This window comes from Pogoniulus pusillus, chromosome 23 (genome assembly GCF_015220805.1).
Source record: "Pogoniulus pusillus isolate bPogPus1 chromosome 23, bPogPus1.pri, whole genome shotgun sequence".
Lineage (NCBI taxonomy): Eukaryota > Metazoa > Chordata > Aves > Piciformes > Lybiidae > Pogoniulus > Pogoniulus pusillus.
In genome coordinates this window covers 15,956,661-15,969,978 of record NC_087286.1, presented here as the reverse complement: position 1 = coordinate 15,969,978, position 13,318 = coordinate 15,956,661, and the positions used below count along the sequence as shown (strand labels likewise).

General features: G+C 52.7%; 1 protein-coding gene across 10 annotated transcripts in view; it reads left to right on the top strand.

Moving 5' to 3' along the window:
- Positions 1-13,318, top strand: part of MAP4 (microtubule associated protein 4) — a 136,808-nt gene that overhangs the window by 24,759 nt on the left and 98,731 nt on the right. For all 10 annotated transcript variants that reach the window (XM_064162718.1, XM_064162721.1, XM_064162717.1 and 7 more), the window contains one exon: positions 650-703. The gene's annotated coding sequence lies outside the window, so the exon portion shown is untranslated. The remainder of the gene's footprint in view (positions 1-649; positions 704-13,318) is intronic.

Here is a 13,318-nt window from a genome sequence, read left to right as displayed (position 1 = left end):
CAGCACATAAAGAAATTTGGCTGCCACACCTGCTCTTGGAGCTGATCTGTCAAAGAAATCACTCTGGACTCACTGAAGCCTTCCTGGGCAACCTGGGCCAGGGCTCCAGCACCCTCACACCAAAGATGTTTCTCCTCTTCAGGTGGAACCTCCTGGGTTCCAGTGTGGTGCCCCTTGTCCTGTCCCTGGGCACCACTGACAAAGGTCTGGCCCCATCCTCTTGCCCCCCACCCTTTAGTTCTTGCTGAGCATCGAGTAGATCCCCTGCTGGGGGCACCAGAACTGGACGCAGTGGTCCAGGTGGGTTTGATCAGAGCAGAGCAAGGGGTCCTGCTGGTCACACTTCTTGTGATGTAGCCCAGGACATGGTTGGCTCTGGGCTGCCAGTGATCATTGCTGGCTCACATTGAATTTGTCATCAATCAGCACCCCAAAGTCCTTCTCAAAGCTGCTCTTGATGATGACAGCTGGGTCCTGTGTTCCTGTCAGAGCTGCCTTGGTCACTGTGGTGGGGCTTCAGCAGAACTCCTCAAGTTTTAGTTAATGTTGAGTAAGGCAAATCAGCTCCTAGGCAGCCCTAACAGCTGAGGTCCAAGTGCTCTGTAAGCTTGTGGCTCCCTCTCAATCCTGCCCTCTTTGTGTTTTGCAGATAAGCAGCTTCTGAGGCCTGCCGGACCCGCTGAAGGGAGCACCTGCATTTGAGGTATGAGCCCTCCTGGGGTATAGCAGTGCCTGGGCATAGATCCCAACCCACATCTGCTTGGGAAGAATGGTTCTGGAACAGGGAAGCTAGGGAGCAAAGCTGTGGCACAGCAGCTGTGCCTGGCTGGGACAAGCAGAGGGTTAGACTGGCTCTGGGGCGAGCCTTTCTTTGTTTGGAAGCTGTTCCATGAGCAAGCAGGAGAGCCACAGACAGGCAATGCTTGCTTCCCAGGCTTCCAGCAATCCCTTCATCACCTCTTGTAGCCAAAGACTCGAGTTACAGGAGCACAGGGGCTGGAAGGGACCTCTGGACATCATCCAGTCCAGCCCCTGCCAGAGCAGAGTCACCTAGAGAAGCTCACACAGCAGCACACATGGGTGGGTTTGGAAGCTCTCCAGATAAAGAGACTCCACCACCTCTCTGTACAGCCTGCTTCAGGGCTCCAACACCCTTAAATTCAAAAAGTTCCTCCTCGTGTTTACATGGAGCTTCTCACGTTCCAGTTTGTACCTGTTAACCCTTGTTCTGTCTCAGCACCACTGACCAAGCCTGGTGCCCTCTCGCTGCCACCCACCCTTTCAGTATTGATCAGCATTGATGAGATCTCCCCTCAGCCTGCCCTTCTCCAGACCCAAAAGCCTCAGCTCTGTGTCTTTCTTCAGCACAGAGCTGGTGCAGGTGCTCACACAAGTTGTTCTAGTGAAGGAATTGTAATTGCTTCATAATGTTTGTATGGACTGAGGGTCCCAAATGTCTTCTGCATTGTGGTTAGATTGCTGTGGCAATCATTGTTCTCACATGTTGCCTATTTTGAAGGACCACAGCAATGAGGGGAGAAGCCCTCTGCTGTGAGGCTGCACTGACAGAGTAGGGGTTGTTCAGCCTGGAGAAGAAGAGGCTCCAGGGACACCTTCTGGTGGTGTTTCAGTGCTTCAAGACACCAATCAGAAAGCTGGGGACAGATTTTGAACAAGGCCTGTTGTGACAGGACCAGAGGAGATGGTTTGAATTCAAAGAAGACTAGATGTGAGGAAGGAACTTCTGATAGTGAGAGCCTGGCCCAGGTTGCCAGAGAGGTGGGAGATGCCCCACACCTGAACCATCCCAGGTCATGTTGTTTGGGGTTCTGAACAACCTGCTCTAGTTGCAGATGTCCCTGCTGATTGCAGGGGTTTGGACTGGAGGAGCTTTGAAGGTCCCTTCCAGCCCAAACCCCTCTGTGATTCCACACTTGTATGGACTGAGTGACCCAAGTGTCTCCTGCATTGCAGTTGGATCATTGTGCCAGTGATTTGCTTAATGGTTGGGCTTGCTCATAAAGGTCTCTTACAGCCAAAGGAATCCTGTGATTGTTGTCAGACTGTGCCTGTTTCTTGAAGTCCTGGCAGCCTGCTGACGCTCCTCCTGCCTTCAGGTTGAGGTAGTCCAGGGTGGATGCAGTGGAACACAGAGCCTAGGCTCACAGAGAGCAGCAGGAGCCGTTCCTGTGGCTCTGGCAGCGAGTCCTGGCTGTCAGGAGCACAGAGTCACCTGCCTGCAGTTCAGTCACAGCTGCTTTCAGCTCACCAACTGTGTCAGCTAAAATGTTCTCAAACGGGCTGGAGGTGACAGTAGCCTCACACATCTCCTGAAGCTGTTATGCGTACAGCATCAAAGCTGTTCCTAAAATACCTCTTTTTTTCAAGTCTCCTTAAGTGTCAGGTGCAGAGAGAACACCCAAGGTGCAAGGTCCTGTCTCTCCAGAGGAGCTGATTCATAGATTCATGGAATACTAGAACGGTTTGGGTTGGAAGGGGCCTTAAAGATCATCCAGTTCCATCCCTCTGCCATGGGCAGGGACACCTCCCACTAACCCAGGTTGCTGAAGATCCCATCTAACCTGGCCTTGAACACCTCCAAGGAGGGGACATCTACAACCTCCCTGGGGAACCTGTGCCAGTGTCTCACCACCCTCACTGGAAAGAATTTCTTCCTCATCTCCAGTCTCAATCTCCCCTCTTCCATCTCAGAGCTATTGCCCTTTATCCTGTCACTCCCAGCCCTTGTCAAAAGTCCCTCCCCAGCTCTCCTGCAGCCCCTTCAGCTACTGGCAGGCTGCTCTAAGGTCTCCCCGGAGCCTTCTTTTCTCCAGGCTGAGCAGCCCCGACTCTCTCAGCCTGTCCACACGGAGGAGGCTCTCCAGCCCTCTGATCACCTTTGTGGCCCCCTCTGGACCCACTCCAGCAGTTCCATGTCCCTCTGGTGCTGGGGGTGCCAGAAGTGCTGCAGTGCTGCAGGTGGGCTCTCACATAATGCTCAGGATGTGACTGGAGCCAGGCTGGGGCAGCTCCACCACCCCTTGTTTATGCTGTGGCCTGTGGCTGCCTGCCAAACCATCTTAAGTCCTTCTCTAAAAGCTGTTTGACTAAAAGCCAGAAAAGATGGCTTATCTCCTCTGGCAGGGGAGGGGTGAGCTTTTTGCTGTGGCCTGGATAGATAGAGCTAAAGAGGTCATGGGAGGTGCACTGTCACCTTCCGCAGGGAGGGAGCGCTGCGTGCAGCTGAGACAAGTGGAAGTGCCCTTCCTGCACGTCCCAGTCTCCAGCTGCTCTTTCCCCTCCCTTGACATTTCTCTTACCTTTGACCAGTGTGGGTTAAGAGGGACATGGAGTGGGTCCAGAGTTGGGTCATGAAGGTGATCAGAGGGCTGGAGCACCTTCTTGATGAGTTGGGCCTGTTCAGCCTGAAGAAGAGAAGGCTCCAGGAAGGCATTAGGGCTGTATTTGCATATCTGAAGGGGACTCACAGGAAGGCTGGGGAGGGACTGTTTGGAAGGGCCTGTGGTGACAGGGCGTGGGGCAAGGCTTTGGAACTGGAGCAGGGCAGATTTAGGTTGGGTGTAGAGAGGAAGCTCTTTACAGTGAGAGTGGTGAGATGCTGGAACAGGTTGCTCAGGGATATGGTGGAGGCCCCATCTCTACAGGTGTTCAGTGTCAAACGTGATGGGGCCCTGAGCAATCTGCTCTAGTTGGAGGTGTCCCTGCTGACTGCAGGGGGATTGCATCAGATGAGCTTTGAGGGTCCCTTCCAACCTGATGCATTCTCTGACTCTGTTATAATGTCTGTGGATGTCTGGAATTGATTTCAGACTTCTGTAAGCTGGGTCATGTTGTTCACTTCCAGGCTGTCCAAGTGGCTGAGTTGCTGTGTTTGTCTTTTCCTCCTTCTCCACTGCACAAAAAGGTGCATTAGAGAGTGAGGTGCCTGGGCAGTCCCAGGAATGGTGGAGTGGTGCCTCATGGTACCTCTCACAGTGTGTCATTCTGTGGTTTCAGGACATGGAGCCCAAGCAGGTGTTTCCCACAGGCTGTATTCAGCAGCTCAAAATTACTCCCAGAGTCATTTATCCGGGAACATTCTATCCGTGCTCATTGACTGCCCTGGATGAATAGAGGCAACTTCCTCCCAACTTCCTCCTTTGGAGAAGCCCAGGAGAAGAGGCAGGATGGAGGAGGTGTTTTCGTGAGTCTGGTGCTGACTGGGTCTTGTAGGATGACCTAGTGGAGAAATAAATTGAGAACTTCACAGAGCAGGGACTTGTGCAGCTCAGATTTTCATTCAGAAATTCACCTCTCCCATGAGGCCAGGCTGAGAGAGTTGGAGCTGTTCAGCCCCGAAAAGAGAAGGCTCCAAGGAGACCTTAGAGCAGCCTTCCAGTATCTGAAGGGGGCTCCAGGAGAGCTGGAGAGGGACTTTGTGCAAAGCTGTGGAGTGGCAGGACAAGGGCTGATGGCTTCACACTGGAAGATGGATTAAGATGAGACTTTAGGAGGAATTCTTGTGAGGCACTGGAACAGGTTGCCCAGAGACGTTGTGGAGGCTCCAAGGCTGGCAGTGTTGACAGCCAGGTTGGGTGAGTTTACTCCCCAGAATCATTAGAGTTGGGACAGACCTTTAAGCTCATCCAGTCCAACCATTCTCTAAATGTGCCAAGGCTGGTGCTAAACCAGGTCATTCAGAACCACATCTCTGCCTCTTTTTGGCCTCTTCAGGAGTGGGGATGTTGCTCTTTCTTTCCCAAAAGCTCAGCATTTGTGTTCTAACCCAAACTTTGCACCTCAGCCACCCTTGGAGGTGTTTGTTATCAAGGGCACGGAAACGTAAATACAATAGTGGTGAAACTGCTGTAGCTACTCCCTTCCTCCTCTGCTGGCTTCCTGCAGAGGTGTTGGAAGGACAAATCTGTTCTTCTGAATCAATTCATTTCAGAAAAGAGCCTTCTGCCCCCTGTGGCCTCCTCCTCAGACCCCAAATATGCAAGGGTGTGAGTGGATTGAAATGAGGACTTCTGAGTCAGCAAGGACAGATGTGGGGTCCTGTCCCTGGGAGGAACAACCCCCTGCAGCAGCACAGCTGAGGGGTGAGCTGCTGGGAAGCAGCTGCACAGAGAAGGACCTGTGAGTGCTGGGGAACAACAAGTTGCCCACAAGCCAGCGATGTGCCCTCATGGCAACAAAGGCCACTGGTCTCCCGGGGTGAATGAAGAAGACTGTGGCCAGCAGACCAAGGAAGGTTCTCTTCCTCCTTTACTCTGCTCTCATGAGGCCACCTCTGGAGTCCTGGGTCCAGTTCTGAGCTTCCCAGGTCAAGAGAGACAGGAAACTGCTGGAGAGAGTCCAGTGGAGACTGGGAAGCTGCTGAAGGGCCTGGAGCATCTGTGTGAGGAGCAAAGGCTGAGAGCCCTGATCTCCTGTGCCTGGTATCAGATGATAGAATGAGAGGAAACGGCCTGAAATTGGGCCAGAGGAGTTTTAGGCTGGACATGAGGAAAAATTTCTTTGCTGCAAGAGTGGTCAGGCACTGGAGCAGGCTGCCCAGGAAGGTGGTAGAGTCCCTGTCCCTGGAGGTATTCAAGAACTGTGTGACCATGGCACTAGGGGACGTGGTCTGATGGCCATGCTGGTGTTGGGTTGGTGGTTGGACTGGATGCTCTTAGAGGGCTTTTCCAGCCCAAACGATTCTATGACTGTGGTTACCTAGGACTGCCTTGCATAACCTGTCTCTTTTTTTGTCTCCAACCTCTCCATCCTGCATAGTGCTGCTCCCTTTTCTGGTGGGAGTTGCTCTGTGATGCTCTTATGGCTCTTGGCCAACTGCAGGACTGAACTTAGCTCAATCCCTGGGATCCTCTCTAAGAATAACCATCACGTGAGAGCAGGAGTGGTTCCCTGCTTGGGGAGAATTAAACTGGGCTGCTGCTGGAGGGTGGGAGGGAGAGAGGGCAGCAGCTTAAGGGCCAGGCTGGCATCCCTTGGGCTCAAAAGGGATAAGCTGCAAGGCCAGAGGAAGCAGAAAGGGCTGGCACCTAACCTTTGGCTTGGTGGAGTTTGTCAGTCTGGGATGACATCGTGCTTTTGGAATGTGCTGGGTTCAAGAGTCTGATAAATGCCCTTGTGAAGGAGACAGCAACGTGCTTGTGTTGACTTCTTGTCTAGCAGAGCTTCTGGCTGGGCTTGCAGCTTAAATACCTGGTAGTGACCCAAGGGGACCTGGGCAGGCTGAGGAGGTGGAACCCTCTGAGCCTCCTGAGGTGCAACAAGACCAAGTGCAAGGTCTTGTGCGTGTGTCCCAGCAACCACCAGTGTCAGTCTGGGCTTGTCTGTGGAGAAGGACTTGGAGTGCTGGGGGGTGCAGAGCTGGACGTGACTTGGCACTGAGCGCTGCCAGCCCAGAGCCAGCTGTGTCCTCTGCTGTGGGGCCAGGCTTAGAGCTGGGGTTGTTCAGCCTGGAGAAGAGAAGGCCCCAGGGACACCTTCTGCTGATCTTTCGGTGCTTCAGAAGGCAGATCAGAAAGCTGGGGACAGACTTTTGAGCAGGGTCTGTTGTGACAGGACAAGGGGGGTGGTTTGAGCTGCAAGAGGGAGGTTCAGATTGGAGAGAGAAGGGAGATGCCCATCCCTGGAACCATTGCAGGTCAGGTTGTGTGGGGCTCTGAGCAACCTGCTCTAGTTGCAGGTGTTCCTGCTGACTGCAGGAGATTGGGCTGGAGGAGCTTTGAAGGTCCCTTCCTACCCAACTCCTTCCATGATGCTGGCTCTGATTGCTATTGGGCAGATTCCTGGGCACTGCTCTCCCCCTGTGCTTTCTCTTTTACCCCCCAGCCCACCATGGGAGGTGCTGGAGCCAGAGCAGGTGGCTGGCAATGTTGCCTCCAGTGGGTCTGCATGGCCTTGTGCTCTGGCAGAGCAGGGATGGATGCTGAGATCATTTCTTTCTCCCAGACAATTGCCTTGCTGATGGAGGAAGCCTCTGCTCTGCAAGAACCCTGGAGCTGGAGGCTGTGAGTGTGCCTGGGTCCCTCTGAATGGGGCTGTTCCCCACGCTGGGAGCTTTATGGTGACTCACTGGACCTTTCCCTGCTTCACATGGCAATCTGAAGCTAAATTATTGTTCTGTCTTTGTTGGGAAGCTGTTCCATGAGCAAGCAGGAGGGCCTGGCTCTCAGATCACAGACAGGCAGTGTTTACTTCCCAGGCTTCCAGCAAAGCCTTTCATCACCTCTTGTACCAGACACCTGAGTTCTGGTTGTGGAGGTGCCCAAGTGTGTTCAACAGATGTAAAATTCTGAGCTCCTGCCTTGTGTTGAGAGGACTTGGGGAGTTTTGTCTTTCCTCCTTGTGTGTAGGCACCAGCACCTCTCCTGCCACAGAATGTTCCATCTCCATGGTCTCTGCTGTGAGGTTGCCCCAGGGGGAACAAAATCCATCTCCTGAATTGCAAAGGAGGTGCAAAGAACCAGGCCCCTGCTAAGCGTGTTCTGGTAACACCAGCGTGTCACTGGTGTAAATCTCCCTCTTTTAGCTTACCTCATCCACCCCTTGTCCTGTCACAACAGGCCCTGCTCAAAACTTTGTCCCCAGCTTTCTGCTCAGCCCCTTGAAGCACTGCAAGGCCACCAGGTGGTCTCCCTGGAGCCTTCTTTTCTCCAGGAGAATCCCAACTCTCCCAGTCTGGCCTCAAAGCAGAGGGCTTCCAACCCTTCCAGCACTGCAGTGGCCTCCTCTGGCCCTGCTGCAGCAGGTTCCTGCCTGTGCTGTGCTGCTTGAGGACTCCAGAGCTGACCCCAGCAGTGCAGGTGAGGTCTCAGCAGAGCAGAGGGGCAGAATCCTGGCCCTCCAGCTGCTGCACACAACGCTGAGGCTCGGCCCCAAGCAACGTTGTGAAGAAAGCAGCAGCAGAGCTGAAGATGGAGAAGTGCAGGCCTGAGGAGGCTGAAGCCCTCCCAGGAAGACACAATGGCTGCTTGTGTGGGGTGGTTAATGAAGAGCTGGCCCAAGCAGCCACGCAGCAGCACTCCAGGGTCACTGAGATGGCAGTGGCAGAACACAGATCCTCTTGTTCCAAAAACACAAAGGCTCCTACTCCTTGAGCTGCAGGAAATTCTTGGTCAGCAGTCCGGGGCCGTACCTAGGGCTGCAGCCTGGGCAAGGCCATGCTGCACATTCCTGGCCAACAATGGCAGGCACTGACACCCCTGGGCCTGTCCTCTTATGGAAACTAAGGCAGCTCAATTCAGTCTTTTTTCTTTTTGAACAATAAAAGGTCAAACTTGGAGCCAGACCAGGCTGCAAGCAGCAAACTGCACTTCTTGTTGGTGTCCATAAAGGCCCTGAAGCATTCCCACCTAAAGCATTCCATGGTTCTATGAACTGTGCTTCCATGAATGGAAAACACCTCCAGAGCTGCTGTGAGTGGGGTCAGGGAAGCAGTTTGGAATTCTTCAGCCCAAATCAAGGCTAACCTCAGCCAGACCATCCTCCAGCACAGGAATATTCCACCACAAACAACTGATGGGTTCACATCATGAGGCTTTTTTGGTCCACATGTCTGAGACAGCACTTTGTGACCTGCTTGTCATAAAGCAGCAGGGACAATGGCTGTGTCCCTGACCCAGGCAGGAACTGGGACACTGAAGCAACCTAGCTTCTGGGGAAAAATAATAAGGTCATGGAGACTTCTCAGCAGGACATTTCCATGTCAAGATTTCACTTAAGAGGGGAAGCAGAATCTGTGTATGAAGAGGCAAAGCAGCAGCCTCAGATCTGGCACTTCCAACCCAGGGAAAGCCCTGGCCAGCACCTGGCTGCTCCAACCCAGTGCACCACAAGCTATGGGAAGCATTCACCGGCCCAACAGGGTCCACCAGAAATGGGCTAGAAGCAATTTCTCAGCTTTCAGTCTCTAGTGTCAGAGCCAAACTCCACTAATTCCCGGATTCCCAGTTTGGGGATTACAGAGTTAGCCAAGACAGAAGGAAAAGAAGCTTCTGCAGAGCTTCTGCCTGAGGGTAGGAAGCAAATCCTGAAGCATATTCATGTCTTGACCAGCTTAGCAAGACAGATGCTTCCTATTCCACTTCTGTTCAGATGGAAGGAGGTCAGGGGTGTGCAGGGAGCATCCAAGAACCTTCATCAGAATCACAGAACCATTTTGGTAGGAAAAACTCCTTGAGGTCATTCAGTTCAACCACTCCCTAACTCCACCAAGGCTGGAGCTAAACCGTGTCCCTCAGCACCACATCTCTGCAGCTTTGAAACCCATCCAGGGATGGGGATTCAGCCACCTCCCTGGGCCAGTCTTTGAGAATTCTTTCAGTCAAGAATTTTCTTCTGATGTCCAACCTAAACCTGCCCTGGGGCAACTTGAGGCCCTTTCCTCTTGTCCTGTCACTTGTTCCTTGGAAGAAAAGACAAACTCCCACCTGACTCCAGCCTCCTTGCAAGGAGTAGTAGAGAGCCAGGAGGTCTCCCCTCAGGTCCCTCATCTGCTTCTCCCCAGATCTGTTTTGCAGACCTTTCCCAAGCTTCATTGTCCTTCTCTGGATCTGCTTCAGCTCCTCAATGACCTTTAATTTGGAGGACCCCAGGATTTGAGGTGTGGCCTCACCAATGCCAGGTACAGTGGGAGAATCCCTGCCAGAATGCTGGTGCCCTTCTTGGCCCCTTAGGCACACATTGGCTCATCTCTAGCTGTCACAAACTCCCCAGGTCCTTTTCCACCATGCAGTTTCCAACCACTCTGCTCCCATCCTGGACCCTCCTTTGGGTTTTTGGGACCTCACATACCTTAAGTTCTGCTATTTTGTAGCTTTGCAAATCAGGCACCAGCAGAACAGAAGACATGAGATGACTTTGCAGATGAAAGCGCAACACCAAGGCAGGACTGAGGCTGCAGCAGGCAGCAGTGTAAAGATGCTTTTGGTAATTCCTCATCTGTGAGACAGCTGCCCAGGTCCTTGTGGCAGTACCAGCAGTGATGGTGTAACCCCAACCTGCATGACTCAAGATTTCTATCTCTGGAAGAGCATCAGAAGACAGTCAAGTCCTCCCTGAAGAAAGTTGAGTAAGTCTTTTGCCCAGAAGGAAGGTGTAGAAAGGAGCAGACACTTATTAGTCCCCCAGTGACAGCTGACTCTAGACAAGGAGAAGAGGTTTCCTCTAGCTAGGTATTCCATGGAATCTTGAAATGATTCCACAGCAAATAATCCCTGTTCCCTTCACTGGTTATACCTCTTCATGTCCTAGCAACAGCCAACCTGTCCCACCCAGTGTTTGCCCCATCTGCTCCTTTTTACACTCAGCATCTTTGTGTACCCAGTGGGCATCCTGCTCCCTTGGATGAATCAGCTCCATCCAGAGACTCAGACCTAGCTCATCTGAAAGGTCCTCTCCTGGCAGCTTGTTGCAGAGCTCCTGCTCTGTGCCCAGTTCAGCCAGTCTCTCCTTTTCAGAACCAGCTCCTCTGGGCAGCTTGGGCCAGGCCTTGGCAACCCTGAACAGGAAGAAATTGTCCAACCTAAACCTCCCCTGGAGCAACTTGAGGCCATTTTCCTTTGTGCTTTTGTTTGTTCCTTAGGAGAAGAGACCAACTCTGACCTGGCTCCAGCCTTCTTCCAGCAAGCTGTAGAGAGCCAGAAGCTCCCCCTTCAGCCTCCTTTTCTCCATGCTCAACAACCTTAGCTGCTTCAGCTGCACTTCATCAGCCCTGTCCTTCAGACCCTTCCCCAGCTTCACTGCTCTTCTCTGGACCTGCTCCAGCCCCTTCATGTCCTATGCAGTGAGGGGCCCAAAACTGACCCTATGATTCAGGGTGCAGCTTCAGCAGTGCCCAGTGCAGGTGGCCATAGAAGTGGGAGAAGTCTGTTCCCAAGAGCAGCACATCTAAGAGGAACACCAAACAAAGCTCTGTCTCCTCACTTTGGTTGCTCTGGCTGAAGCAGTTACCCTGACACCCAGGTTTGAGGAGTATGGAATGATCTCTTGAGCTCCACTTGCTCTGTTAAATTTAGCTTCTGAGTCCAGGGAGAGGCTCGGTCATAGTTCCCGCTTCTGCTCTCCTAGGTCAGCTCACTGTTCTTAGCCCAGGCTCTCAGGAGCACTTGGTGACACTGAGGCATCAGGGCAGAGGAGGGCAGGCAGCAGAGATGCAAAGTCATCCTCCGTGCTCCATACAATGCATCTCTGCCTCTCCTTCCAGGGAGTGGCAGAGAGCCAGAAGGTCTCCTCTTGGCTTCCTTTTCTCCAGGCTCAACAACTCCAGGTCCCTCAGCTGCTCCTCACCAGATCTCTTCTCCAGACCCTTCACCAGCTTCATTGCCCTTCTTTGGACCTGCTCCAGCCCCTCAGTGTGCTTCTTGCAGTGAGGGCCCCAAAACTGAGCCCAGGATTCAAGGTGCAGCCTCACCAGTTGATTCCCACCAGTTCAGCAGGAGGCCAGAAATGTAATTGGTGAAAATTGTCAGTTTTAAGCCAAGTTGTTTAAACTGGAGCCCAGTGGGCAGCTCTCCTACAGCTCCTGTGGGCTAAAGAAAACAAGGGTTTCCAGCTCCAGCCTGCCACAGCCTCTTGCTGCCAAGCTCCCTGTCACACCAGGGTCCTCTTATGTAAGGCACCACAGAAAGGATCTCATTACTCATTCCCAAAGCATGTTTGGACTTCCAGCAGCATCAGGGTTTCAGTAAGAGCCATGTGGTACAAACCCACCTTCTCCTCCAGACCAGCCACAAACACAGGCAGGGAGTGGCCAGCTGTGTGTGCACACCTCCAGCAAGTGCCTCCTGCCTCCACGAAGGACCAAAGAAGTGTCCAGGAGAGAGAAAGTGGATTTGGGTACTTGATGGGTTTATGTCTGGATTGCTACAACACAAAAAGCTCTTGGAGAGCTGATTCCCTTCTCAGCACCTTCTCCAGCAGCCTTCTGGCTAATTTAGGGTCTATAAATGACATGCACTCAGCACAGGAACATCCAAGCTCTAAAACATTGCCATCGAGGAGACTTCCCTTGAGAAAGCAATAAGGACCTTCACAGCTTGGAGAGCTGACAGCTCATCAGAGTGATCCAAAGATGACGAGGCAGGGATCCTGGGTCAGCCAGAGGAAAGCTGTAAAATCATAGAACCATGGAATTGTTTGGGTTGGAAAAGGCCTCTAAGGTCATTGAGTCCAACCTTCAAGCCAACACCACCATGGCCATTAAACTGTGAGGAGGATGGTGGAACAAAATGTGGCCAGGTTAAACCAGAGGATCATCCTTGCTGGATTTCACTCCAGAAATTGATATGGTTTGGAATACAGAATTTGAGCCTCTCACTCCAGGAAGGACATCGAGGGGCTGTAGCAGGTCCAAAGAAGGATAGGGAAGCTGCTGAAGGGGCTGGAGAACAGAGATGGTGAGGAGCAGTTGAGGGGAGGGAACTGGGGTTCTTGAACCTGGAGAAAAGGAGACTGGTGGGAGACCTTCTTGCTCTCTGCAACTCCCTGCAAGGAGGTTGGAGCCAGGTGGGGGTGGGTCTCTTCTCCCTAGTGTCAGAAATGGCCTGAAATTGTGCCAGGGGAGGTTTGGGTTGGATGTGAGGAACAATTTCTTTGCTGCAAGAATGTCAGGCATGAGAACAGGCTGCCCAGGGAAGTGGTGGAGTCACCACCCCTGGAGTTGTTCAAGAAACCTGTGACCGTGGCACCTGGGGCCATGGTTTAATGGCCACGGTGGTGTTGGGTGGATGATTGGCCTCAGTGATCTTTGAGGGCTTCTCCAGCCTGAACACTTTTATGATTCTATTCTTGCCAGGTTGAGAGGAGGAAGAGTGACACAGCTGCAAAACATCAGCCCAGCAGAGCACTTCCAACTCTGACTTCACTTCCACTCACTCTCCCCAGAATCCCTGGCAGTGTTTGTCCCTGTTGTTAACTCCCCTGAAGCACATGGAGATGAGATAAGGGAGCAGCCTGAGGGCTGAGTCCCTCCCTTTGGGCACCCTCTCTGCCAGGAAGCACTCAGAAGCTGGGGCAGGGCTCTGCAAGCTGCCTTAGGAGCTGCAGCATTTCCAAGCTGATCAAAAGTCCCATTAATAAACTTGCCTTAAGTTACAGCAGGAGAGGCACTGCCAGAGCAGGCTCTCTGCAAGCACCAGAATAACTTTCCTCTAAGCCCCAGCAGGGATTAGGGACTGGAGAAGGTGGGGATTAATGGGCTTGGCTGGCCTTCAAAAAAGCCACATGGAAGATGAGTTCATAGATAGTAACTGTGAGGGACCTGCATGTCTCTAGCTCCTCACAGCCCTACAGGCAGTGAAATGAG